Below are 24,432 nucleotides of genomic sequence, written 5' to 3'. Positions count from 1 at the left end.
ATGGTGTAATGGGGATGAAGTGAAGTACAGTGAAAAGGGTTTCTTGATTTGGATTTAGTGACCTGGGTTTAAATAACTCAACCTTTCTTGGCTCTGGTTTCCTCATCTGTAAAATAGTTGAACTAGATGGCTTCTGAGGTTCCTTCCATCTCTTAAATCTATGACCTTGTTGTAGCAGGACCAGTCAGGAAAAGTTGACTAGGGCATCCCAATTTCTCTCTAGGCCAGTTGATTAAACGACTGAGGCAGGCAACAGAAATTATTTTATATTCTTTTGCTCCTTTATGATGTGCTGAGTCTGGTTTGATGAAATTAGAGGATGGTTAGAGACTGGCTGGATGAAGGAAAGGCAACAGCCATGGTGGCATTTAAAAAGTAGAATGAACTTTTTTTTTTATTAGCATGCAAAACACACTTCCATACTGGTCACTTTGGTAAGAGCACACTCATATATAACTCAAATCTTAAAATAAAATTAAATACACTGATATGAAAGGTTAGTATGCTTTGATCCTTATCTATCCAACTCCAACAGTTCTTTCCCTAGAAGTGGAAAGCATTCTCCTATTATAAGTCTTTTGGGATTGTCCTAGATCATTGCATAGAATTTTTAGAGAGGTAGCTGAAGCAAGGTACTTCTCTGAAGCATGTAACTCCTAGATGCAAAGAAGAGAGATAGTTATGGAAGAACCTAATGCTTGAGAAGGAATAATTCCTAGTCTGAAGGATAAGAAGTGAGATTCATCATTTCCTCCCCAAAGCCAACTCCCACTAAGGAATCTTAAAGGAATGGTATTTGCCTTGTAGGAGAATATAACCTGGCAGAAGATAGGACTGAGAGAAGAGGGAGGAGATGGTCCTGAGGAATGGAACATTTGTGAGTTGGGAATTGAGTGCCCCTAGACATGCAGAATTGAAAAATGGAAAGGGACTGGTCAAGGAAGCCCATCTGAATAATGTGCCTGGCAGAAATACTATAGGGGGTGTGGGGGGAATAGCATAAGGGTATCAAAGAAAGGGAAATTGATTCTGGCTCTGCTGTGCTACCGGTGTGAGGTACCTTGGCCATGCTGGTTATTTATGTTTGTACCTCTCTACCCATTGGCTTTATATATGTGCCTACTCTTCCCACTGACAATGTATGCAGTTATGGGAGAGAGTGTCTCTAGTTTATGGGGAGAATGTTGCAATATATTGTCTTTATGATGCCATCAGTTAATTGTATCTACTGGCTGACTATTTTGGGTAAGTACACCAGTGGAGACATGTGCACTCTCATTTTAGGATTGAGGACTACAGAGTCAGAGTGCCTTGAACCCTAAGTAGTAAATGCTTTTTTGGGATTCAGCCTACAATCTGTGAGTATACCAAGTTGTGGAGAGAAGATGAAAACTAGAAGAGCTGCCAGTTTTAAAAAATAAAATTAATTTTATAAAAAAGAAGAAAGAAGGAAACTAAATTACTAGATTAGAAATGAGAAAAGAGAAAAATAAGGGAAAAAAGAGAAATGAAATGAAGAATAAATAAAAGATATTATTAGAAATTATTTTGCCTAGGCAGTTAGGTGGTTCTCCAGGCCTGGACATAGAAAGTCCTGAGTGCAACCTGACCTCAGATACTTCCTAGCTGTGTGACCCTGGGCAAATCACTTAATCCCAACTGCTTAGCCCTGACTAATTTTCTGCCTTAGAAACCAACACTTAGTATTGATTCTAAAATGGAAGGTAAGGAGTTAACAAAAATTGTCTTGTCCAATTATATTCCAACAAAATCAAAACTTAAATGAAATAAATGAAAAATTTCCAAAAAATCAAATATCCAAATTAACAGAACTATAGAGAATTTAAACAACTTGGTTTTAGAATAAGAACCTAAACAAGCCATAAATGAACATCCAAAGAAAAAATTTAAGGACCTGATGGACTCACAATTGTAATCTACGAAACTGACAAAGAAGAATCCCAATATTATATAGTTTACAAAAATGGTAAAAGAAGGTATCCAAATTCCTTCAGTGGCACAGATATGGCCTTGACACATAAACCAAAAAAAGAAAAAAATTTCTAGACCAATATCTCTATAAATAGTGATGCAAAATTTTAAAAATAAAAATTACCAAAAAGCTAAAAAAAAAATCACAAAGATGCCACATTATGATCAAGTTGGATTTATGCCAGGAATGTAGGTTTTTGGCTAATTAGAAAATCTATAAACTTAAATCACTATAGTAAAAACAAAATCACATCCATATGAGTATATTAATAAATATAGAAAAAGATTTGGATGAAATGCAATATTGATTTTTGTTTTTAAAATTATTAAATATAAGAACAAAAAATCTTAAAATAATAAATAGCATATATCTCAAATAAAGTTACCAGTATATGAAATAGAGATTAAACTAGAATCCTTTCCAATTAAATCAGACTATTTATCCATTGTCACCACTTCTATTTGACATATGACTCAGAAAAATTGAGGGAATAAGCATATGTCAATAAGAAACAAAGTGATCACTTTTTGAAGATGGCATACTTAGAAAACCCTAGGAAGTCAATTAAACATCACTTCAATTTTTACAACAAACTTTACTTTAAAATTACTTCAATTAAACATAACTTCAAGTAATCTTACAGGATATAAAATCCACACAAATCATCAGTTCTTCATATAATACCAGTAAAACATGGCAGGAAGAGATACAGAAATTCCATTCAAAATAACAACAGGATACATAAAATACTTGGGAGTCTTAACTATTAAGATACACATAAGAACTATATAAATAACAACCACAAACCACTGGTTACAGAAATAGACAAAAATAATTGGAAAAAATACTGATTGTTCATGGATAGAATGAATCAATATAACGAAAAAAACCAAAACTACCTACATTATATATTCATTGCCTCACTAATCAAACTACCAAAAATTTATAAGACTACAAAGAACAAAATTCAGATGGAGGCAAAAAAGGTCAATAATCTCAAGGGAAACAATGAAAAGAAATGGGAATGAAGATAGCCTTGCTACATCAGATCTCAATTAAACCACAAAGTAGTGATTTTCAAAATAATTCAGTACTGGTTAAAAAACACAGATTAGTTGAAAAGATTGGGTATACAGCTAGTACCCTAATATCTGATTAACAAAAAGATACCAGCAACTGGAATAAGAACTATTTGACCAAAAAAAGTTCTGGAAAAAGTGGACAGCAATATGGGAGAAACTAGATTTCAACCAGAAGCTAGTAACATAACAAGATAATATTTAAATTGATATGACATTAGATATAAAAGATTAAATCACAAATTAGAGAAGCATGGAAGAAATTAATGATCAGATCTTATGTATAAAAGAAAAACCATTGAAAATAAAATAGATCATTTTGATTACATAATTTTTTTTTTTGCACAAACAACTCAAATTAAGCTAAGGGGAAAAGGGAAAAAATATTTATAAAAAATCATTGCATCAAATTTTTCTGATGAAAGTCTTAGTTTCAAAATGTATAAGGATCTGATTCAAATTTATTAGAATAAGTGAACCATTCCCTATTGATGTTAAAAGATATGAACAGGCAGTTCTCATAAGAAACGCAGGCTATCAAGTCATATGAGTAAATATTCCAAATTATTACTAATTAGAGAAATGCAAATTAAAGCAATTCTGAGATTCTATCTCATACTCATCAGATTGGCAAGGATGACAAAATTATAAATGTTAGAGGAGCTGAAGGAAAATAAGAATACTGGTATACTGTTGGTTGACCGGTGAATGAGTACAACTATTCTGGAAAGCAATTTGAATTATATAGTTACTAGGCAGTACACGCCCTTTGACCTAAAGATACCACTGCTAGGCCTATATCCCAAAGAAATAAAAAGAAAGGAGGTCTTATACATACAAAAATACTTTCAGCAGTTCCTTTTGTGGTGGCAAAAAAAAAAAGGGAAAACAGAGAGGCCTATTAATGGAATGGCTAACTTTTGATATACAATTGTGCTGTTAGAAATGAGGAAAAGATTATTTCAAAAACACATACAGAAAGAGTGAAGTAAGCAGAACAATTTATACTATAACATCATATTAGAAAAACAGAATTTTAAAGATATAAACTGATAATGAAATGAGCAGAACCAGAACAATTTATACAATAGCAACAACACTAAGGGCAAACAACTCTTAAAGCTGTAAGAATTATGACCAATACAATGACCATCCATAAATCTGAGGGCCAATGAAACATACAATTACTTCTCTATGTCCTGACAGAGAAGTGATAGGGGTGGCAGAGTATAGAAAAAGATAAATTTGAAACATAATGTAACATGTGCTGCAATATTATAACATATTACATATGTACACACACAAATAATATAGTCAATGAGAACTGATTTTGCTTGACTGTACATATTTAATACAAGGAATTTGTTTTTCTTTTTTTTCTTTTTTTCAGTGGTCTATGATGGGAGGGAGAGAAAATAGATTTTTCTTCATTAAAAAAACAAGTAAACAAGATGGGGCATTTTGAGATGAAAAATAGATAATTATGAGTACACTAAACTGAAAAGATTTTGTACAAAAAAAAGTTGCCAATATTAGAAGGAAAACAGAAAATTTGGGGAAATATAGCATATAAAAATATATAGAGAGAACTTTCTCAGATTTAAGGGAATAGGAGCCAACCCCCAGATGATAAATAAGCAAAAAATGAAGAGACAGTTTTTGAATAAAGAAATCAAAGCCATATATAGGTACATGAAAAATACTCTAAATCACTACTGATTAGGAAAATATAAACCAAAATATTTCTGAGATATCATCTCATACCCATAAGATTGCTTAAAATAACAAAAGAGAAAAATGACAAACATGGGAGGAGACATGGAAAAGTGAGGACACTAATACACTATTGGTGGAACTATGAACTGATCCAACCATTTTGGAGAGCAATTTGGAATTACGTCCAGAATTATGACTGTGTACATCCTTACACCCAGCAATAGTATTGCTGGCTCTATTTTCCAAGGACATCAGGGAAAAGGAAAGAAAACTCTATATTCCAAAATATTTATAGTAGTTTTCTTTGTGACAGCTAAGAACTGGAAATCAAGGGGGATGTCAATTAGTTGGAAAATGGCTAAACAAAGTGTGGTACATGATTGTGATGGAATATTACTGTGGCATAAAAAATGAGCAGAATGATTTTTCTTTTAAACCTGGAAATAACTGCATGAGATAATGAAGAGTGAAATGAGTAGAACGAAAAGAACATTATATTCAGCTACAGACTTAATATTTAAAGAATAACTTATGAATGTTCACCTCCAGAGAATGAACTGGGAAGTGGAAACACAAAAGACATGATCTATATATACATATCTGTTTGCCAGATACCTTCTACTGTGGGGAGGGGAAGGAAGGTTTGAGATACCAAAAAAACCCAAAACAAAACAAACCTCCCCAAAACACAAAAATGGAGGGAAAACCCCAAATAGAAGTATTGTAGGTGGCTACTACAAACGTGGAATGTTGTATGTTTTCAGATGATGTCTTGTATTATTAGTTTTGCTTAATTGTTTTTCTTTGTTATAAGACCTTTTATGAAATAGAGGAATGATATATCACTAGAACTTTAAAAAATAAGTTAGAAATGGTAGCTCCCATTAGTGGTTATTGGTCTTTCCATTTTTCCTGCAATTTTAGCAAAGGGCCTCAGAGGAAGGTAGAAATGAAAAGTTCCTCCTCCAATTTCTTCTTCCTTTAAGTTCTTAGGTTGTGTTGTGAAAATTATATGACCAGAGCAATGGACTCCAGAGTAGTGGTGCAGCACCACTTTCTGGAAACCCCATGCACACCACTCTAATTTCTTCCCTGCAGTCAGGCCCTTGTACCCTGTAATTGTTTTATCAAAAATAGGAATATGCCCTATAATGGGAATGGGTTTCTAGGCCCTGGATGCCACAGTATGTGTATCCTGAGATGAGGCTGCAACTCTCAGTTCTCAGCAGGTGGAGATAGACACAGATTTAAAGGTGAACGGTGGGTTTGTTCTGTGAGCTTGTCTGCCATGACACTTATTTCCTCATTTTTTCCCCCTCAAAAAAGCACCTTGGATTACTTCCCAGAAAAGCAGGAGTTGGGAAATATACTTTGAGAAACACTGTTTTAGAACTTGAGTTCTATAATGGTAGACAGATGATTTTTTTTTTCTAACAAGACTTTAAAAATAATAATTAAACATGGTTATAAATGGAGTTTTTTGGGTTCACATATTTCTCATATTCTGTGCAAATAGCTTATATACTGTATAATAGCAACAAAATAAATATATACATATATTGATAAATAGTAGTAATTTGTAAATATTAGCATTTACAAAGTACTTTAAAAGTTTGAGGAACACTTTACATACATCATTTCATTCAAGCTCACCACAAGTGGGGAAAGTTTTTTTGATAAGTATTATTACCCCCATTTTACAAATGAGGACTTCAAGACTCAGGGAGATTAAAAGAGGCAAACCCAGGTTTTCTTGACTCTTCAGTACAGGCAGGCATCTCAGCAGTGTCCTGTGTCACACAAATGTCTGCAAGATGGTACATCAAAAATGTTCCCCCCCAATTACATTTTAAAATGATTTTTACTATTGTTTTTTAATTTGAGTTCTCCCATTTTTAATTTGAGTACTTTCTCCCATTCCTCTCCCCTCTCTCGGATGGTAAGAGATCTGATCATATGCAATCATGGAAAACATTTTTCTCTATTAGTCATTTTGTGGAAGAGATGTTAAGATGTTAACATTTTTTAAGAGAGTGTCAAAGTTGGGCTCCACATCCAACATGAGGCTAAAGCAAAATCAGACCGGAAACACAATGGAAATAAAAAAGAAAGCTGTACCATGAAGCTGAAAATAGCTGGAAATTTGGTTTTTATCTGCACCTCTCTTACACCTGTATCTGAGGAATTCACAGTTTGCACTAATTGCCTGGTAAAGTGATGAGAGTAAATAGTTCTTTTTAGTTTATTGGCCCAGTATAAAATGAAGCTTTCACTGCCTTGTGCAAACTAAGAACAAAGTTCGTGCTCTGACAGGATATCATCTGGAATACTGAAAAGAAGTAAGTAGCTAACACTAGACCCAGAAAACAGAATATGAGAGGAGGGGGGTCTACCATATTCTTTTGCCTACTAAATGCTTTCTCTAACATCTGGAAGTTTTCACAATTAGTAAATTTGTAGTCCTTTAACTGCACTGTATGTTTAAACTTTTCCTATCTTTTCTCCAGAGTTTTTCAAGTCTTTCCACTGGTATACAGAGAATAATATTTATAGGAAGAACCATCCTCATCCAAGAACTAACATAGTCATTTTCATTCAATATGATGTTGGATATCTAGAGAAGATTTTTTTATTACATTAATGGGGCCATATCTAGTTGGGGGAGAAGTTAAGAGAAGGGTTTGGGCGACCTTAATATATATCAGTCTTTTAAAGTGATTCCCTTGTAACATTGGAATTTGGTTTTCTGTAGGAGAAGGAACATGAGAAGCTGGAATTGCAGGGGAAGGGTTTTGGGGATTAAATTCAGACAAGATTTGCACTACACGAGAGAAGCAGTCTGTTAACTGGGCTATAGGGAAGGTGTTTTCCATCTCTATTTCAGGGAAGGAAATTTCCTCATTCAAAGGTTCAGAAACAGGTCTGTTTCTGGTAGAGTGGTTGTTTGCCAATTGATCCTGTAAGAAACTTTTTAGATCTTCTAATTGGGCTTGCATTTTATCCTCAATATTTCCTATTTTATTCTCAATATTTCCTATTTTATCCTCAATTTTTTCTATTGTATCCTCAATTTTTTCTATTTTATCCTCAATATTTTCTATTTTATCCTCAATATTTTCTATTTTATCCTCATTTTTTTTATTTTATCCTCAACATTTTCTATTTTATCCTCAATATTTTCTATTTTATCCTCATTTTGTTTTATTTTATCCTCATTTTGTTTTATTTTATCCTCATTTTGTTTTATTTTATCCTCATTTTGTTTTATTTTATCCTCAATATTTTTTATTTTTTCATCTCTAAATATAGTATTGAGGAGTACAAAAATGACAGTACCTATTAATATAAAAATTTGGAGGTATCCTTCATTCCTCAATGCCCCTACTTCTTCAGCTGCCATATAATTGTCAAAGAATGTAGTACTCATTTTTATATATATATTTTGTAATTTCACAAAACACGTGGGGAGCAGGGCAAAGAAACAAACTTTCCACAGGGTTTTTTTTTTTCCTAATCCAGGAAGTTGTTCCTTAAGGGAAAGGATATTTAGAAACAGTTCTTCCAGCCAGGACTTTAGAGTCCTGTTGCTGAGATTTAAAACAGCTGTTTTCTGTCTATCAGAGTCACACAGCTGGGAAGTATCTGAGGTCCGATTTGAACCCAGGACTTCTGTCTCTAGGCCTGGCTCTCAATCCGCTGAGCTACCCAGCTGTCCCTTAAGATTAAAGGGAAGAAAAAGAAAAAAAAACTGCTGTAGTGGCAGTGCTGGGACAATGGGTATGGACTGTTTTATAGCCCTTTGTGCATAATTCCAAATTGCTCTCTAGAGTGGTTGGATTAGTTCACAATTCTACCAACAGTGCATCAATGTCCCATTTTTTCCACAACCCCTTCAACATTTATTTTCTTTTTTTAATCATATTAGACAAACTGTTAGGTGTCAGGTAGTACTTCAGAATTGTTTTAATTTACATTTCTCTAATTGGTAGGGATTTAGAGCATTTTTTCACATCACTATAGATAGCTTTGATTTCTTCTGAAAACTGCTGTAATATCTCTTGTCATAAATTCTTCCTTTATTATAGTCTGTGCTCCCCTAATTTGCTTATATTACCATTTATATCTAAATCATGTACCCATTTTGAACATATCTTCTTGGTTTATAACATGAAATATTGGTCTATACCTACTTTCTGTCAAACTACTTCCTACTTTTCCCAGAAATTTTTGTTAAAGAATGAGTTCTTGTCCCCAAAGCTTAGATCTTTACATTGCTCAAACACTAGATTACTATGATCATTTATTACTGTGTATTGGGAAGTTATGTTTTAGAAAATATTTTATGTATCTTAATTAGACAAGATTTGCCTTCTCATCTTCCTTCTCAATTAAGAACATGAGAAAAACAAAACCCATTACAAACATAGGTAGTCAATCAAAACAAATTTCTACATTAGCCATGTCCAGAAAACAATTTCTCAGTTTCCATACTGAGTCCTTCACATCTCTGTCAGGTGGTAGCAGTGATTATGCTGGGAAGAGTTCATCAAATTTATATACTATAGCTTGTCCAATCATCCCCCAATTTATGGATTCCCCTTCAGATTCCCATCCTTTGCCACCTCAAAAAGAACTATAAATATTTTTGTGTATTATTAGTTTGTTTTGTTTAGGATTCACCACTATTCCTTAATCTACTCTTCTTTTAATTCCCTTTCTCTCCCCTTTCCCTATTTTCCTATTGAGTAAAATGGACTTTTGTACCCAACTCTCTGTGTATTTTTGTATATTCCTTGTTCTTTTCACCAGTTTAGATGAGAATGAGGTTCAAGTATCAGTTACTTCTCCCAACTCCTCCTTCATGTCTGTATCGCTGTTTAATTATGCATTTTGATTATGTAAGATAATTTCCCCCAACCTTCCTTTTATTTTTGCACCAGTATATTCTTCTTTCCTTTTCTCTTTCCATTCTTTTCTTTGGATCATCAAGACTTGGGGACAGCAAGGCAGTTCAATGACTAGAGTGAGACCTGGAGTTAAAAAGGACCTGGGTTCATATCTGGTCTTAGATACTTCCTAGGTGTGTGACTCTGGGTAAGTCACTTAATCCCATTGGCCTAGCTCTTGCCATTCTTTTGTCTTGGAATTGTTACTAAGACAGGAAGCAAGGGTTTAAAAAAAGTAAATTTTAGCCCTTTTTCTTTTTTTTGAGGGAATTGAATTTTTTTTATCAATTACATTACTAAATTAAAATTTTAAAAAGATCATCAAAAGTTAACATGGTGGGGGGAGTGAGGTGGCTCAGTGGATTGGGACCCAGGCCTAGAGATGGGAGGTCCTGGGTTTGAATTATATTTTAGACACTTTCTTGCCATGTGACACTTGGCAAGTCACTTAACCCTCATTGCCCACCAGTTACTGTTCTCTGCCTTGTTACCAGTACTTAGTATTGATTCCAATACAGGAGATAAGGGTTAACCCTCCCTCACCCCCACCAACTAAACAAGACTATTCTAAGGCCTTACCTAACTAAACTCCTATGAAATTGGAGGATGACATGTATCATCTCCCCATATTTGAATATAAGCAGCTTATCCTTATTTAGTACTTTGTTCATTTGTGTTTACTTTTTTTTTATACTTCACTCCTGTGTTTGAACTTCAAAATTTCTCTGCGTTTCTGGTCTTTTCATTAAGAATGCCTGGAAATCCTCTATTTCACTTAAAATCTATTTTTTAAAATAGTATAGGATTATGTTCAGTTTTGCTGGGTTAAGTATTCTTACCTGCAAGTCCATATTCTTTGCCTTCTGGAATATCATGTCCCAAGTTTCCTGTTGCTTTATTGTGATGACTGCTAAATGTAGATGATCCTCTTTGGTACTTGCATTCTTTCCTTGGTGCTTGCAGTATTTTTTCTTTGACTTAGAAGTTGTAGATTTTGGCTTTGATGTTCCTGAGTTTTCATTCTGAGGCTTTTTCAGGTGACCAGTGGATTTTTTTCTTTTTCTATTTCTACTTTGCCCTCTAGTTCCAAGAGATCTGGGCAGTTTTCTTTGAACATTTTTTTGAAATACTATGTCTAAGCTCCACCACTCCCCCCTCCTCCCCAATGGGTTATGGTGTTTATATAGTTCAGTAATTCTTAATTTCTTTTCTCTTTGATCTGTTTTCCAGGTCAGTTATTTTTGTTATGAGACACCTTACATTTTCTTCCATTTTTCAGCCTTTTGTCTTTGTTTTTAACATTTCTTTTTACCTCATTTAAGTCACTGACTTCTAGTTGGTCGATTTGAATTTTCAGGAAGTTTGTTGGGCAAGGTTTTGTACCTCTTGTGCCAAAAAATTTCCATTTTTCCCCACTCAAGAACTCTCATTCCACTTATAAAAAGATTTTAAAATTCTTTTTTTTAAACCCAAATCTATTGCTTCACCTCTTCTAGAAATTCTAGTTGTGTTTGATCCAAGCTGTTTTTCTCTGAGGCATTTTTGTCAATGCTTTGGAGTCATTCTCTTCTGCATTTGTGTCTTGAGCATCACTGCCACCATAATAACTCATTATAGTTATGGGATTCTTTCCCTCCCTATGTATATGCAATACATATGTCCATATTCATCATGTTGTGGAAGATATGCAATCACACATATGAGAAAAAAGTCATGAAAGAAATAAAGTGAAACATAGTAGGCTTTGCTCTGCATTCAGACTCCTAACAGTTCCTTCTGGATGATCATATTTTTGTTATGGTGCAGATTCTCGTTCTGGGTTGAGTTTGATTAGATGACTACTAAGATACCTAACCTAAATTCTGTGAACAGTCCCTGTTCTTAAGGTATTGACATTTGACTTATGAGATATATGGCATACAAAGACAAATGAATACAAAGTATTTCCATCAGAGAGTACTAACATCTGGGGAGACTGGGGAAGGCTTTGTGAATCAGGTTCAAGATAAGGATTCTAAAGGGAAGAAAGGATTCATTGCAGGGACAAGGGTAGGATTGAAGTGGGACATCCTGTTCAAAAACTATTGAGGCAGTCTGATTGGAATACATGAAAAAAATGTCTGGAGCTCAAGCATGGAAGACGTTAGAAATGCCAGGCTGAGGAGTTTCTATTTTATTTTAGAAGCATTAGAGAGCCACTGAAGATTTTTGAGCAAGGGAATAATATGACATGTTTCAGGAAGATTAGCAGGTATATTTGGCAGATAGATTGGGAAAGAGGGAGACTATGGGCAGTGGTAGCACATTATCGAAGAGAGAGAATCACTGAATTTGTGTCAGAAGGGATCTCAATGGTCAACTTGTTCAACTCATACATGAAAGGAATGTCCATTCTAACATGTTCAACTCATCTGTAAGACTCTGTTTGAAGATCTTCAAATACAAGGAATAGGGTGGGGAGACAGGTAGCATGAGAAGGAAAAAGGGAATTCTTTTCAAGCACCTAGGGTCAGCAAATAAATAACTGGTATTTGGGTCTTTCCAGGAGAATTATAAAAAGTTCTTTCCTGACACTAGTTATGTTGACTTATGGCAAGATGGTGATGATAAAGTTTATGCAGAAGGCACTCCCCATGTAGAGCAGGCACTCACTCACTAATCCCCAGTGCCCAATACCTTTGGTACTCAGGCTCAGAATATTTGAGCTCCTCATTGTGTTAGGGTTAGTCTCGGCTATTATAGCACACTAGTTTATGGTCATTTGCTTTGAATTTTTAAGTATTGGTCAAAGTTTGATTACCAACTTGACAAAGATTAGTATTTATGCTATAAACTATTAGGAATTTCTGAAGATGGTTACTCCCTGTTTTATTTTTCTTTCTAACTCTTACCATCTGTCTTGGTATCAAGTCTAAGACAGAAGAGCAGCAGGGCCAGGTGTTAGGGTTAAGTGACTTGCACAGGGTCCTATAGCTAGGAAGTGTCTGAGGCTAAGGCTAAATTTGAACCCAGGTCCTCTCGTCTCCAGATCTGGTGCTCTACCCACTGTTCTACCTAGCTGCCTTGCTCCCTGTATCTTAAAGAAGTATATAGAAAGGAACTATTTGGCATTTTCTTCCCTTTTCTATGAATAATTTAGTACATAAAGAAATGTACCTGCTGATGGAAAAACTGAAAAAAAACCCCTTTGATAATTTAAAATTTTGAGCTGATTTAAATGTAAACCATAAGTATATATAGTTTTTTATATTGATATTCAATGTCAAATTTTTAATAACACTTACTTTTGAAAAATGTAGCCAAGGCATCAAGAAATAAAACTTGTAGACAGATGTAAGGGAAAGAAAGGATTAATGTAGTAGCTATGGTCATGTAATCCAAGACAGAATGATGCTAGCTTACTAACAGAATAACAATATATGAAAAAAAAATCATTTTTAATCAGTTGGGTTTTTTGTACAGCCATCTCACTTCAAGTTTTTTCTAATTTTTTTTCCCATTCTTTAGCCTTTTAATCTATGCTTATAAGACCTGTAAAAGCCTATAAATCTCATGCAATAGCCTTCAAGTTACTAGGATTGGCCAGGTGTGGTGGTGCACACCTGGAGTGCCTGTTACTAGAGAGGTCAGGGCTCTCTGATTATATTACTCTGGAGTTCTGAGTTACAGCAGGGCTAAAAGCCCACTGGAGGTCTGAAGGAAGTCTGGTGCCAATGTGATACACCCTCAGGAACGGACAAAAAGCTACCAATAAGGGGGTGGGGGAGGGGCAAAACAGTCCAGATCAGAAAATGAGCAAGTAGAAGATTCCATGAGGAAAGCAGAGGCCTGCAAGTGGATACTACACTTTTAGGTCTAGATAAGACTTGGTTTGAAAAAAACCCCCCAACAAAACAACTTGGGACCACTATAAGGCACTGGAATAAGCCTTTAGCAGAGGGTGATTTGTCTGTCAAATACCCAAACCACTCAGTTTCTCAATCTACTCACCAACCATGAGCTCACCACACCTCAGCCACACACAAAGATGGTCTTTGATCTTGTGATCACCTACAAATGTACCATATTCAAGAACTTTGAAATCCCAGAATCCATCTATAATCTACTGGCTTTTCACTACTACCTTTGCCTTTCCTTATAAATTCCTACTCTCCAATCACTTGACCCCTCAATTCTGGACCTCTAGAACCAAATCCATTTTATAATCTTTCTCTCTTGATCCCCTTACCAACTGCAAAGCCTCAGCCTTGCATCATTCCTACTACTGTCTTGACATTTGACCATGTGCTGCTCAACAAAGGTAGAAAACACCATGCAATTATTCTGACTGGGTCCTCTACAGATTTTTTACTCCTCAACTGGGGGCCTCATTGATGCTAGTCAATCCTTTTATAACTGCTTATCAATTCATTATCCCACTCTACACAGCAGCTTCTCTTAAACCCTTTCATCCCTCCTCAAACCTTCTGACTCCCCTAACCTGAGAACTTTGCCTATTTTACAGGAAAAAAAGCAATTTGCCATGAGCTCCCTCTTCTCCATCTTGTATCACTCTAATGCCATCTGCCATTCTCTATCTCTTGCTTCACCCATTTCACACAATGAAGTGTAACTCCTTATCAAGGCTAACCTCTCTCCTTGTTCAAGGGATCCCATTTCATCCCAGCTTCCCCAACAGATTGTCCCTTCTGTCACTTGTTTTCAATCTCTCCCTGACTACTGACTCATTCCCTACTGCCTATAAATATGCCCACGTTTCTCCCATCCCGAAAAACCCCGTTTCAAAATTCCATCTCCACTATTGTGTTATAGCTTTTGTGCTCTTTGTGGCTACACTCCTCAAAAAGTTGGGCTACAAGTGCCTCCACTTTCTCTCCTCTCTTACAATCTGACTTTTGACCTTAACATTCCCTAGGAACTGCTCTTTCCAAAATTACCACTGATCTTAGTTGCCAGATCCCAGGGTCCTTTCTTAACCCTCATTTTCCTTGGCTTATCTGCAGCCTTTGATACTGTTGATCATCCTCTCATTCTTGATACCCTCCTCTCTGTTTTCAGGACACAACTCTCTTCTGGTTTTCCTCTTACCTATCTGACCAATCCTTTTGTCTCCTATGCTGGATGCTCCTCCTGATCATATCCTCAAAAGTGTAGCTGGCCTCAGGGTTCTGTCCTAAGCCCTCTTCTCCCCCTATACTACTTTACTTGGTGATCTCATCAGCTCCCAAGAATTTAATTACCAGCTCTATGCTGATGATTCTCAAATCTACCTATACTCCCCCAATCTCTCCACTGATATCCAAACTATTATCTCCAACTGCCTTTCAGACATGCAAACTGGATGTCAAGTAGACAGCTTAAATTTATTCTGTCCAAATTAGAAATCATTATCTTTCTCCCTCAACCATTCTACCTTCCCTATTATAGTAACACTACCCTCCAAGTCCCTCAAATTCATACTCTAAGAGCCATCTTGAATTCTTCACCATCCCTCACTGCTCATATCCAATTTGTTGCTAAGGTGTATTGATTTTAATGGCAACATTTCTCAGATATGATGCCCACTTTCTCCTTAATAGGTGTTTAATAAAAGTTTACTGATTAGAAAAGTTAAAAACTATAGGTTTTCTTATGTTACTGAATCTTTTATAAATGGTTACATGTGAGTTATGTCTAAATTCAGCACTCTTAAGTGTGAGCCCTTGCCACCTCAGTGCTCTCCTCACTCCAATCCATCCTCTGTCCAGCCATCAAGGTGATGGTCCTAAAATGCAGGTCTGACCATAATTGTCTCCAAGACTAAATACAAAACTCTGTTTGGTATTCAAAGCCCTTCCTAACCTTCCTAAACTAGCTTTCTCTTACCTTTCCAGCACATTCTCTTTGATCTAGGCTACAGCTTGTTCAGCCATTCCTCAGTCAAGAGACATCCCCCATTTTCCAATTTTTTTGCCACCACAGTGTGACTATAAATATTTTTGTACAAATATTTTTCATTATTATCTCTTTAGGGTATAAAACTAAAAGTGGTATTGCTGGATCAAAGAGTATGTATTCTTTTAAAGCCCTTTGGGCATAATTCCAAATTGTCCTCCAGAATGGTTGGATCAATTCACAACTCTACCAGCTGTGTAGTAGTGTCCCACCTTTGCCACATCCCCTCCAGCATTTATCATTTTCCTTTACTGTCATATTGGCCAATCTCCTAGGTGTGAGGTGGTACCTCAGCATTGTTTTGATTTGCATTTCTCTAATCAATAGGGATTTAGAACATTTTTCATGTGATTATTGATAGTTTTAATTTATCTGAAAACTGCCTATAAATAGCATGCGAAAAAGTGCTCTAAATCTCTGATTAGAGAAATGAACATTAAAACAACTCTGAGGTACCACCTCACATTTATCAGATTAGCTAACATGATAGAAAAGGAAAATGAGAAATGTTGGAGATGTGGAAAAACACTAAAGAACTGTTGGTGAAGCAATTTGGAACTATGTCCAAAAGGCTATAAAAATGTGCACACCTATTGACTCAGTGGTACCACAAATAGGTCTGTACCTCAAGATTAAAAAGGGGGAAGGACCTATAAACAATATTTATAGCAGCTCTTTTTATGTGGCAAAGAATTGGAAATCAAGAGGATGTCCATCAATTGAGGAATGGCTAAACAAGTTGTGGTATGTGACTATGATGGAATACTATTGTGCTATGAGAAAGACAAGCAGGATGGCTTTAGAAAAATCTGGGAAGACATGAACTGATGCAAAATGAGCAGAATTAGAACATTATACACAGTAGCAGCAACATTGTATGATGACTCACTGTGAATGATTTAGCTATTCTTTAGCAATACAATGATCCATGATAATTCCAAAGAACTCATGATGAAAAATGCTTTTGACCTCTAAAGAAAAAAGTAGTGGAGTCTGAATACAAATTGAAGCATACTTCTTATACTTTATTAATTTTTTTTTTGGTCTTTGTTTTCTTTTACAACATGGCTAATATGAAAAAGCTTTGTGTGAAGAAAATTTACTCTCCCCCTTTTCTGGGGCTGCACACCTGGTAGGAACCTGAATTTGACCAGAGGCAAGGATTGTATGAAGGAAATAATTGAGTGAACTGGATCAGGAGGATAGAATGGCAGCCAGAAAAAAGGCAGCAATAGAGAGCTCTAGGTGGCTCAGTGGCTTGAGAACCAGGCCTAGAAACAGGTCTTAGGTTCAAATCTGAACTCAGATACTTCCAACCTGTGTAACCCTGGGCAAGTTACTTAACCCCTACTACCTAGACCATACCACTTTTCTGCCTTAGAACTAATACACAGTACTGATTCTAAGATGGAGGGTAAGGGTTTAAAAACAAAAAAGATCACTAGACAAAGGGCAGAGTGGATGTTCCCAGCTCAGGCAAAATAGAACGCCACAGTTGGCTCCCCAGACAGGCTGTGTGAGAGTTAGTGGGCAGAGAAAAAGTTTGATAAACTGAAGCAAGAGTAGAATTGAGTGAATCTCTTCCCTTCCCTGTTTGTTGCTAGCTAGACTTCTCCTAATGGTGGCCATAGATTAGCAAGCTAAATGGAGTAAACAAGAATGTAACCTTTATCTCTCTCTTCTATTTTTCTATCTTTCTCCCTTACTACTTTTGATTTAATAAAATTATCAATTTACAGCCAGTCTCATAGTTTTTTCCCTCTTATAGTTTTGCTCGACTTTATGTAAAATCAAGTTTGTCTTTTCAAAGAGCTCTAGGAGGAAGAGAGGAATTTGGAACTTGAAAATTTTAAAAATTATTGTAAAAAACAAAACAAAACAGACTTTTATCAGAACTATCCTTGAAGCTGATCTTGCTAAGACCTACTAGAGCCAATATTTCTGGTATTTGTCTTCAAAATTTTAGGGTCAGCATTATAAGGCACTGAGTTAGGCTTTTTCAAAAGATGAATAACCAAGTTGAGAAAACCAAAAGTTTCAATACCTAATTAGCTAGATTGACTTAATATTAGGAGTACCTGAACTTTTCATTTTTCCCAATCCCTCAGGTGCTATGACATAACTGTAAAAAATAGTTTACTCTACAAGGTACCCCAAAAGTCTTTGTGCTTCTTGAAAAAGGTGAACCTAAAAATCTGGGGGAATACACTGTATATACAAGAAGTGGTGACTCTCAGGGATTGGCCCTCATGGCTATAAAACCATTTTAAGTTAACTGAATCAGTATTTTTTATTTTTTACCTTTTCTCTCATCATCTGTAAGGAATTTAAGCTTGTAGAGAGAAATGTTTAATTCTGGTTTTTTATTGAATTGGGAGAAAATATCTGATACCAAGTAAGGCAAAAAATTAAGAGAACTTGTATTCTTACAGGAGGCAGATTAAAAAGAGCAATAATGATTTGTTTTAGGATGTCAGAAAAGGGGCATTATAGTATAAAATAGAATGTAAAATATTCAAATGTATTAGAAGAAATGTTGATTTGGTTGTTTTGGGGGCAATTGGATTGGAGGGGAAGTATTATGGTTAGTACTATGTTCAGGCATGAAATATATTTTTAATTGAATGAAGGGGATAAATCTATGTCAGGGTAGCCTGGCTCTCGAGGCTAGAAGTGATTGATACACATGTTCCTCTACTTCCAGAAGCTCCCAGAAATAGGCCTCTAGCAGCTGCAGTCAGGTCAGTCCTTGACTTATTCTCTAGTAAGAAGTAGGGGGCCTCCTGAGATGGTGGTAGAAGAAATAGATTCTTTTTCAGATCCACCCTATGCCTTCTGACAACCCTCCTATTTTCTTTCCCCCACTCCAATCTATGTCCCACTTATAAAATGACAAAATCAGGTTTACCTAATGAGTAATAACAGAAATGTGTGACTCCAGGGACCCCCCCCAAACCTTTTTCCATCCTGCTTCCTATTGCCTGAAATGCTTTTCACCATGAATAAGGACCTTCATCCAATAATCCAAAGGGCTTAAAATGGAATTATCTGAGTAAGGTTAACAGGTATACTAAAACTCACTCACTTTAGAGCATAATCAGTTAATAAATAAATGAATACAAATTATCTAAAATCTTTTCTTGTACTAATGGATAAGAGAAAAGTAATCAATCAATAAATGTTTATGTGCATATACAAAGAATGAACCAATCCCTACTCTCAAAGAGCTCACAATCTAAAGTGTGTATATAGATAGATAGATAGATATAAGGAGAATACAAATAAATATAAGGTAGTTAAATACAAAATGGGGAGGGAGAAGAATGGTGGTAAATAAGAAGTCATTTCTAAAGAGGAAAATGATAAGATAAAAACAACTTGACAATATTACTTAGGGTCTACTCTGTTAGCTTCAGCTCTGAAGATAAGTATTAACGGTGTCAGGTTTATTTTTTTCTTGCATCTGTGTGACGTTGACATGAAACATTGTGGCTAAGATGTAAGATATAAGCCATCATGGACTGAATGATTTATATATTTTAAAGCATAGTTTGGAAGGATTACATAGAGAAATGATTAAGATATAACTCTTTATTCATATAGATTAAAATTTTATTTTCAAAAGGACTGTCCTTTAAAAATAAGGAAAAATAGCTTTTCAAGAAAAACCAGTAAATATTAAGAAATTTTCACAAAAACAAATCTGTGTGTAAAGAATTAAGTTGCATAATTTTTCAAAGATTTTTTGCTGATAAAAAATTTATAGTCATTTTGATTTGCAACATGCTTTGTTGTATACTTTGTATACATTATTTCATCTGAGTCTCTCAACAATGATGTAAGGTGTTACAATTAGTCAAGTAGCTGGGTAGTACTGGAGTTGGGAGGTCCTGGTTAAATACGACTGCATAATCTTCCTAGATATGTGACCCTGGGCTAGTCACTTAATCCCAATTGCCAAGCCCTTACTGCTCTGACTTGGAACTGATACAATGGATTTTAAGACAGAAGGTAGATTAAAAAAATTGATAAAGTTGAGACTGTGAGATTAAGTATTTTAACACAGGTCACACACTGTCTGAGGTATAATTTGAACCCAAGTTCTAGTGTTCTAGCCACTATAATTCAATACTGATATTAACAATAAAATGAATAAGCAGCTGGCTAATTGTTGAGAATTTGCCTGGTATTGCTTCTCCTTTGAAGTTGACAGCAACAAATGAAAGCTGGGGACAACTTTCTCAGTGCAAAGGCAGATCACACTGATTTACTGACATGAGATTACATGCCCAGCCCCCATTCCTATCCTTTGTCAAATCTAAACAAGTCTCTGACATAGAAACTTAGTAGCCCCAGCAGTGCCAATTGTCAGCACTGTCAAATGGAATATTAGCTCCTTGAGGAAGGGGAATATACCCAGTGCCAGGCACACAGCTTACTATATGTCCTCTAGGTCTGAGATAAAAGATCAAGTTAAAGAGTAAGCACTTTAAAACAAAAGAACTAAAATTTATATAGCATTTTAAAACATTTAAAAGTCCTTTACACTTATCTTATCCTCACAATAACTGGGGAGGTGGGTGCTATTACTATTCTCACTGGACAGATAAGGAAAAGAGGCAGTCAGTGACTTGCCCAGAATCACAGAGCCACAACTAAATTCAGATGACTCTCTGGGTTCAGCACTCTATTCACTGCTGGGATACCTATCTTCCTTTAAGAAAGAGAACTTCTTCCCTCAAGAGGATAAACACAAATATGGGAGGGGCTGGGTGTGGGTGTGGGATCCTGGAATGGATCTTAAGGAGACAACTGATAAATTCTTTCCAGGCACAATGGCAATTGAGAACATTAGTCTTTATTACCGAGCTCAGAACAGTTAGAAAGTGATGAGTGAGGTATGTTTGGTCCAAGGTGGGGAACTAAAAAACTGAGTGGATTTGCTCCTTCAGGGAGAAACAGGATGTGATCAGAGGAAAGGAGATGATTTGAGGAGTGCTAGATGGGATGTGAAGTTTACTTAAAACAGTTTCTACACATGAAAATTATGTAATAATATATAAACATTTATTAAATTAGAGATCATATGGTTTATCATATCGTTGAAAATTTAGGTGCTATGAGATTCACTAGGGACTTTTTTTTTTTGGAGGGGAGAGAGAAGAGCAAAAACAAGGATGCTTTTGAGAGGATTTTAACTTTTGAAAGGCAGGCTTGAAATTCAACAGAAGGGGAAGGAGGGAAGATTTTCCAGGAATCCAGATATTAAACTAAGCAAAAGCAGAGGTCATAAAAGACTGGGAATGGAGTAGGGGTTAAGTGGAGAGTTTGTGGAGAGAATAGAAGATAAAACTTTAAATGTACAGTGGTTTCAGGTCTCAAAGGTATTTGACTTTTACTTGGAAAGTCATAGATTTGACAAAGGAGTGACAAAACCAAAGAAGTGGTAGTGGAAATTGAGAGGAACAAGTAGATACAAAAGATGCTACAGAGGTAGAGCCTGTAGGACATGTTGAGCACCTGAAAGTGAGAAGTGGGGGAAAAGAATGAAGGATAGCATCATGATTTCAAATATGGGAGATAGATGGTTCTACTGACAGTGATTGTGACGTCAAAGTGGAGTAGGCTTATGGAGAAAGATAATTGTTGACATGGTGAGGTGGAGGTGCTACTTGGATATCTAGATGGAAATGTCTAATACTATGGAAATGATAGATTTGGGAAGTATTTACGAGTCATTAGGTAGTTGAAGCAGTGGGAAGCCACTGGCAAGAAAGGGAAAGTGTCTACTGACGGAGAAGACCAAAGACAAACTAAGGTAGCACAGGAGAGAAGAGGGCTGGCTGGGCTTGAAGTTGGGAATTCATCTTTCTGAGTTAAAATCTCAAACACTTACTAGCTGTGTGATCCTGGACAAGTCACTTAACCCTGTTTGCCTCAGGGTGAAATGAACTGGAGAAAGAAATGTCAATCAAAGCACTTCAGTATCTTTGCCAAGAAAACCCCAAAAGGGGTCACAAAGAGTTGGTCTTGACAGAAACAACAATCTCGACTAAGAGGATCAGTGAAGTTAGAAAGTGTGGTCTCTCTGAAGCTGAGAGGTTAGAGGGAACATCTAGTAAATACATAATAGGTGCCAAGCCCTGTGCCATGAACTGTAGATATAAATGCAAATAAGAAAGGCAGTTCCTGACCTTACATTATAGTGGACTTAAGATGCAGAAAAGAACATACATTTTTGGACATTGCCAATTTAGCAATTTGTTTAGCTATACATTTTTGTTACAATTTTTTTTTAATGTAAGGAAGTGGGAGAAACTGGGATAGAGTGCTACCCCCTCTCCCAAAGTTCATTGTGAAGCACTTGGGAAAACACAAACACACACTCACACTAAGGACAGAATAGAGAAGATCAAGATTTACAGAAAAGAGCAACTTTCAAATTTGTGTGCTGATTTTATTACATACTTAAATAAAAGCAAGCTGGATACGATAGAGATTTGCAGTGAACAGTTCTTTTTTCTGTTCTAAACTATGTATGAACATGATCATTAGGTGTTAAGTTCAGAATAAAAAAATAGAAAATAAATGAGAAGACTGGTGGAAGCAAGATTCTGGAAATAGCTCAGGGAATGGAATCAATAGTATAAAAAGATGGATTAACCTTAGTGAAATATAGGATACCTGAGTAATTTTAAGAAATGCAAGAGGGAAGCTGAGGGAGTTTACTCCTCAGATGGCCTTAGTCTTCTCAGAAAAGGATGGCTAGGTCTTCTGCTGTAACGAAGGGGTGGAAATAGGGTAAGTATGTGTTGCCTGATCTTAGAAAGACCCATGCCTTTATAATAAAAACATCTTGTGAGGTGGGTATTTTAGGTATTAATTTCTATTCTATAGCTAAAAAGGCTTAAAGAAGTCTAAATCATTTGCCCTTGGGCCATAAAGTAGGTGCTAGACAAAGTGTGTATTTCAAGTCTTCTGGCCCTCAAATTCAGCACTCTTTTCAAAACTACAGGATTTTAAACTGTTATTCTGGAACATTCCTTTTTTTTTTTTTTTGCAAGCCTAGGCTGCTGTTCTTCCTCACAGTCTTCTCCATTGTTGCTTTGCCTGCTAGACCCTCATTATCACCTTGACTTTGTAGCTGTCACGAAACTGTACCCTCCTGTATGCATTGTCTCCATCGAATAAAAAGCTCATTTCAAGCTGGGAAACCATTTCCAAGGAGTGGAGACAGCACCAGAGTAGAGTCAGACCAGAACTGAAATCTGGTCTCTGATGCCTTCTAGCTCTGGGACTCTGAACAAGTCACTTTAGCCTATCTGATTGAATTTCCTCATTTGTAAAATGGGGCCAATAAGGACTATTGTGAGGACCAAAAATGAGGTAATAATCACATGCTTATCACAGAGCCTGGCACCTTGTAAGCACTATATACATGTTAGCTATTAGATATTAATTTTTAGTACTGGGATTAGCACTTAAAGAATGCTTTTCCATTCTATCCCAAAAGCTGACCTAAGTAAAAAAACATTCTTTTGAAATTGAGAACACAAGAAACTATTCTTAACAATTATGAATACAGACAACAGGTTATTTATAGAAGGTAAAGATCCTTGTAAATTGAGAAGTTCCATTAATACTGTGTTGTAGAAGTTACTCCCATTTATAGGAAATTTTACATTTTAGCCTCACAATTCTGTGGTAGGTACATTTTACATGCTTAGCAGTGCCTAGCACCTTCTAAGCACTATATATATGTTAGCTATTAGATAGTTGTGTCCTCACAACAGTTCTTATTGGCCCCATTTTACAGATAAGGAAACCAAGGTTCTGAGGTTAATGATCAAGCAAGGATTATGAAGCAAATAAATGTTAAAAGTTGAATTAGAACTAAGATATTCTTGACTTCAGGTCCAGGACATTAATTAAGTTCCTGGAGGGCAGAGAAATTTTCATTTTTATTTTTGTATCCCCAGCACCTAACCCAGGGCCTGACTCACTGATGGTGATCAATAAATGTTTGCCGATTCTCTTGGCCTAGTTGGATTGGACAAAGTAGATAATGGGCTGAAATACAAAGATAAATGCAATTAGCTGGATAATGATAACTTGTAGGAAGCTAAGATCTGCAACCTTCTAAATAGGTCCTAATAACTGTTATTAGCAAATTATGGTACTGATTTGTTTTTTAATGGTTCTTAGGCAACTGGGTAGCTCATTGGATAGAACACTGGGCCTGGAATCAGAAGACTTGAATGTAAATTGAGACCCTGGGCAAGTCACTTAACTTTTGACTGTCTCAAGTTTCTCCAAACTCCCTTGGGGATAACAACAGCATCTATTTTCTAGGGTAACCACTTCTAACTTCCACCCCACTGGGACCTGCTCAGCCACTCCTGCTCTGCTTAACAAATAACGTTGAGATTTTTTTCAAATCAGGGAAACTAAGAAAAAGGCAAAAATCCTACCAATTCTTGCTCACTCTAAGAACGAGGGAGGGGGGGGGTCCTCATTCTTACTCTCAAAAAGCTCAAAGAATGGGATCTTACAAACAAAATCTGAACATGTTGAGCATGTTCACGACTAAAATTGGATTTTTTTTTTCTTAAAACACATCTGAAAAAAGAGGAAAAACAGAGATAAAGAAGGAAGACCTAAAAGTTGAGTAAAGTAGGGAGTCTGAGACAGGTTGTAGGAGGGGCGGCAGCTCGGAGAGAAGAGAAGATGATACTGGGCTCCGGTAATAAGGCTCTGTTCAGCC

The 24,432-nt window shown here is 36.0% G+C and overlaps 1 long non-coding RNA gene across 1 annotated transcript; it reads left to right on the top strand.

Annotated features, from left to right (window-relative positions):
* The first annotated feature begins 292 nt into the window (after positions 1 to 292).
* On the top strand, positions 293 to 12,585 carry LOC130454633 (uncharacterized). The gene is made up of 2 exons (XR_008912417.1): positions 293 to 877; positions 1,285 to 12,585. It is a non-coding gene; the product is annotated as an uncharacterized LOC130454633 (long non-coding RNA).
* The last annotated feature ends 11,847 nt before the right edge of the window (positions 12,586 to 24,432 follow it).

Source organism: Monodelphis domestica, chromosome 5 (assembly GCF_027887165.1).
Source record: "Monodelphis domestica isolate mMonDom1 chromosome 5, mMonDom1.pri, whole genome shotgun sequence".
NCBI lineage: Eukaryota > Metazoa > Chordata > Mammalia > Didelphimorphia > Didelphidae > Monodelphis > Monodelphis domestica.
This window is presented reverse-complemented; position numbering and strand designations above follow the sequence as displayed.